At 51.8% G+C, this 5,627-nt stretch overlaps 1 non-coding gene across 1 annotated transcript; it reads left to right on the forward strand.

Moving 5' to 3' along the window:
- The first annotated feature begins 4,445 nt into the window (after positions 1–4,445).
- Positions 4,446–4,518, forward strand: trnav-uac (transfer RNA valine (anticodon UAC)). The gene has a single exon. It is a non-coding gene; the product is annotated as a tRNA-Val (tRNA).
- The last annotated feature ends 1,109 nt before the right edge of the window (positions 4,519–5,627 follow it).

Genomic DNA, 5,627 nt, shown 5'->3' on the forward strand with positions numbered 1-5,627 from the left:
CTTCAGCCTAACTTCCTTCTTTCAGAGTGGAGTGACAGTCATAATTCTCCAGTCATCAGCATCTGTTCTTGAATATCAGGTCAAGTCACTTTTATTTTCATTTCGACCATAACTGCTGGTACAGTACATAGTGAAAATGAGACTATTTTTTGAGGACCATGGTGTTACATAACACAGTACAAAAAACTAGAGTAAACTACGTAAAAAGCAACACAGAATAGAACTACACGAGACTACAGACCTACCCAGGACAGCTTGAAGTACACAAAACAGTACAGGCATTACAATAAATAATAAACAAGACAATAGGGCAGTAAGGTGTCAGTCCAGGCTCTGGGTGTTGAGGAGTCTGATAGCTTGGGGGGGGGGGGGGTGAAACTGTTACATCCTCTGGTCGCGAGAGCCCGAATGCTCCGGTAGCTTATTCCCAAACGGCAGGAGGGAGAAAAGTTTGTAGGAGCGGTGCTTGTGGTCCTTCATAATGCTGGTTCCTTTGTGGATGCAGCGTGTAGTGTAAATGTCCGTAATGGCGGGAAGAGAGACCCCGATAATCTTCTCAGCTGACCTCACTATCCGCTGCAGGGCCTTGCAATCATTATTGGTTCAGTTTCCGAACCAGGTAGTGATGCAGCTACTCAGGAAGCTCTCAATACAACCCCTGTAAAATGTGATGAGGATGGGGATGTGGTAAATGGACTTTCCTCAGCCTTCGCAGAACGTAGAGACGCTGCTGGGCTTTCTTTGCTATGGAGCTGTTGTATGTAAATAATGATACGTGAAGGAGTGCCTACAGAAACTCTCCAGTTACCACTTTCAGGACCATGGGGTGTAGTCCAACTGGTCCCGATGACATCTAACTTCTGTCCTTTCAGCTTCCCGGGCACCTTCTCCAGGTGATAACATCCACTCTCACTGATGCCCTCTGACACATGTTCCTCGGTGCCATTATGCTGGCGTCTTCCACAGAGCAGCCTGGCGCAAAATACTCATTCAGTTCGTCCCTTTTCTTTTCCCCCCATTACTGCTTCTTCCGCGTCATTTTCCAGCTTTCTGATACCCACACTCGCATCCCTTTTAATATTCATATGGCTGAACAGCGGTATTTTCTCCAGTATTAGCCAGTTTTTAAAGCGTCCCAAACCTCCGGCTTCCCTCTAATGCTTGCTGCATTATAAACCCTCACTTTTGGCTTTATGCTGTCTTTACTTTCTGGTATCAGCCATGGTTGCCTCATCCGCCCTTTCCAATATTTATTCTTATTTAGGATGCACCTTTCCCATTAACCCGTAAAACACCAACCATTGTGGATTTTCTCTCAGCCATGCTAGTGCCCCTTTCCATTCCACCTGGCCCGCTCCAGACTTGGGTCGCCGTTCTTTTCTGCCAGTAACAGGGTCGAGGACTATCATCGTCCCTGTTTTTATTTCTGCGAGTGACGGGTTCGAAGACAGTTACGGTCCCTGAGTTCTTTATTCTGCGAGTGTGTCTGATCATAAGACCCTGGGGCACAATCAGACCGCCAAGCGATTGAAATCCCGCCGGGCCCGTTGGCCATTGTTTTTTGGGCGGTTCAAGTTTACCCTCATGTACCTTCCAGGATCCAAGGACGGGAAGTCGGTCGCGCTTTCCCGCCAGCATGACTCCACGGATATCACCTCCATTCCCGAGACGATCCTCCCACCATCCTGAGTGTGGCCACCCTCACTTGGGAGATCCAGGCTAAGGTAAAGGAAGCCCAGCGGGACGAATCGGCCCCTGGCAATGGACCCGGCGATCGCCTGTACGTGCCTGTCTCCGTCAGGTCTCAGGTTCTCCAATGGGGGCACACATCCCGGTTCACCTGCCACCCCGGGAGTGATCGGACCCTGGTAACGGACCCGGCGATCGCCTGTACGTGCCTGTCTCCGTCAGGTCTCAGGTTCTCCAATGGGGTCACACATCCCGGTTCACCTGCCACCCCGGGAGTGATCGGACCCTGGTAACGGACCCGGCGATCGCCTGTACGTGCCCGTCTCCGTCAGGTCTCAGGTTCTCCAATGGGGTCACACATCCCGGTTCACCTGACACCCCGGGAGTGATCGGACCCTGGTAACGGACCCGGCGATCGCCTGTACGTGCCGGTCTCCATCGGGCCTCAGGTTCTCCAATGGGGGCACACATCCCGGTTCACCTGACACCCCGGGAGTGATCGGACCCTGGTAACGGACCCGGCGATCGCCTGTACGTGCCTGTCTCCGTCAGGTCTCAGGTTCTCCAATGGGGGCACACATCCCGGTTCACCTGACACCCCGGGAGTGATCGGACCCTGGTAACGGACCCGGCGATCGCCTGTACGTGCCTGTCTCCGTCAGGTCTCAGGTTCTCCAATGGGGTCACACATCCCGGTTCAGCTGACACCCCGGGAGTGATCGGACCCTGGTAATGGACCCGGCGATCGCCCGTACGTGCCGGTCTCCGTCAGTTCTCAGGTTCTCCAATGGGGTCACACACCCGGTTCACCTGCCACCCCGGGAGTGATCGGACCCTGGTAACGGACCCGGCGATCGCCTGTACGTGCCCGTCTCCGTCAGGTCTCAGGTTCTCCAGTGGGGGCACACATCCCGGTTCACCTGACACCCCGGGAGTGATCGGATCCTGGTAACGGACCCGGCGATCGCCTGTACGTGCCGGTCTCCGTCAGGTCTCAGGTTCTCCAATGCGGGCACACATCCCGGTTCACCTGACACCCCGGGAGTGATCGGACCCTGGTAACGGACCCGGCGATCGCCTGTACGTGCCGGTCCCCATCGGGCCTCAGGTTCTCCAATGGGGGCACACATCCCGGTTCACCTGACACCCCGGGAGTGATCGGACCCTGGCTCTCCTGAGGCAGCACTTATGGCGGCCGTCCACGGAGGGAAACACCCGTTCTTATGTCTCGGCTCGTTCCATCTGTGCCCGGGGAAAGTTCTCTCATCGACCACCTGCGGGTCTTCTTCGTCCTCTAACTGTTCTTGGTCGTCCCTGCTCACACATCGCCCCAGACCTCGTCACTGGTCTACCCCTTCCCGCGGAACCACCAGTGTCCACACCGTGGTAGACCGATTTTCTAAGGCGGTGTACATTGTGGCCCTCCCTAAACTCACTTCCCCTCAAGAAACCGCAGGTCTTCTCATCCGCCAGGTCTTCCGCCTCCATGGAATCCCCGCGGATATCTAGCTCTCCTGAGGAAGCACTGTTGGGACCACCTCCCGTGGGTTGAGTACGCCCCCAACTCTCTTGTGAACTCTGCCATTGGGAGGTTTCCGTTCCAGTGCTCCCTTGGGTACCAAGCCCCGATGTTCCCTGCGCAAGAAGGAGAGATTGCGGTACCGTTGATTCGGGACCATATTGATCGGTGCCGTAAGTTTTGGGAGGAAACTCGCGCGGCCCTACTCAGATCAACAAATCGAAATAAGAAGACAGCCGACCGAGACCGGACTCCGGCGCCGGAGGTACCAACCTGGGCAGATGTTGTGGCTTTCCTCCAAGGACATCCTGCTCAAAAACGAACATAGGAAACTCGTCCCCCGCTTCCTGCGACCATCCAAGTTTGACAGGATTATCAATCCCACAGCGGTCCGCCTACTATTGCCAAGGTCCATGCGCATCCACCCAACTTTTCAAGTGTCTCAGATAAAGCCAGTTTCCGTCAGCCCCTTGTGTCCCCCACCTGGGACTCACCCACCTGCCCGTATCATCGACAACCATCCGGTATACATCGTCCGAAGACTACTGGATGTACGCCGTAGGGGCAATACCTAGTGGACTGGGAAGGATCCAGAAGAGCTTTCCTGGGTCCCCCGCTCCTTCAGCCTAGACCGTTCCCTCATCCAGGACTTTCATCGGGACAATTCAGACAGGCCTGGAGGATCGCACGGAGCCTCCTATTGTGTGGCGGGGGATTACTGCCACGATCCCTTCTAGTTCCTGGTTATCTTCCTCCGGTATTGAGCCTCAATCACGTCGTTTATTTCCCATTCGTTCCCATTTTCCACTAAATACAAACACCTGCTTTCCATCAGCAAATGCAGTGTAAATATCCTGTGACCACAACCAGGAGCTGCCAGTTCGCTGGTCGACTCGTGTACGAGTAATCTCGTGCCATGGTTCTTAGGACGATCAGTTACAAATCCAGCATCTTTCCTGAATCCTCTACGAAAACCAAGACTCCAGGTAATGACTCCCTTGGCACCCATTCCACGCCCGTGTTCAGCACTTGGGTTCGTTCCACTGCCACATCCCTGTAACACTCTACCTATACCCATACTCCAGGGAATAAGTTCCTAAACTAATAATACGTGTTACTGAGAACGGAAAGTAACAGTGGGCAATGTTTTGTACTTATTGCTGTACTTCAGAGCAGGGCGGGGAGGGGATGCCTCGGGTCATTGCTCAAGAGCACAAAGCATTGAGCGCTTTGCACGGTTTCTGTGGTGTAGTGGTTATCACGTTCGCTTTACACGCGAAAGGTCCCCAGTTCAATCCTGGGCAGAAACATCGTTTGGGCTTCAGTGCTTCAAATGAACTTGAGACTCAACTTTTCAGTTTGTGCTCAAGTTTACTGTCATGTGCATCCAGGTGTAAAAATAATGAACATTCTCTTTTCTTGCAGTAGCGCATTGTATTTCAAACCTGGCAAAGGTAAATTAAAGCAAGAAGAATTAATAGAAATTATATTTAATTGACAGGAGACCATAAAGGGATTTAAACCTAAGGAGGTTCGTGGATAACGTACACTGCGTAACGGGAGAATCAGCCTTCAACCCAATTGTCATGTATTGTCACATGAGGATGCATTGTGGTTTCAACGAAGCTCACACCTCAAATGTTCCCATCCAGAGAAACATCAGAAATAACCTTGTGCTGCAAAATTTCAAACCTACTTTAAAATAGCAAATCGCTTTCGTTTTCCACACCCCTGTATTCCATTCCGTCCTCGTCTCACCATACAGACTCTCCGTTCAAATTCTCCACCACAGTATTCTGGATTCCACCTTTTCAGTCTGCCTCTCCCCATCTCTCTCTATTTCTTTCTCTCACACGCATTCAATCTCTCTGCTTCTCTTTGTTTTCTCTGTCGCGAGCAGCACCACAGCAACCACACGTCAGACGCGCAAATATTTGTGCTCAGTACAGTTACAACTGTGGAAACAGTTGGTAACATCAACACCTAAAACTTTCAAGACTGGAATCTGTGATCTTCCGGTGATATTGCAGCGCAGACAGAAGTCAAATATCTTACCATTGGTATCGCTCATTCCATTCCTGTTAAAGGTCCGAGGAGGAAGAATTGATCACAACTCTGACATCGTAGTTCTGCGGGAATGTCGAAAAGTATGGTAAAAATCTTCCTATATATTGACGGTAGTGTAGAACAGGAAAACCTTTTAGTTTTGAGACGAGGTGATGGTGGGAGATCTCATACCGGTACAGAGTTGGGATCACGGTCCATTTCAATATATTGAAGTGGTTGTGATTCCATGTAAAATTAAAACGTGGGCGAAATATCCCGCGCCTGCATAAGGGTCAGTAACTGGCCGTGGAGGTTCATCCGTAACGTCAAAGTCAGGAATAAATACTTATCTCGGAATACGCTCCGCCCCTGA

Source organism: Hypanus sabinus, unplaced genomic scaffold (genome assembly GCF_030144855.1).
Source record: "Hypanus sabinus isolate sHypSab1 unplaced genomic scaffold, sHypSab1.hap1 scaffold_662, whole genome shotgun sequence".
NCBI classification, from domain to species: Eukaryota; Metazoa; Chordata; class Chondrichthyes; order Myliobatiformes; family Dasyatidae; genus Hypanus; species Hypanus sabinus.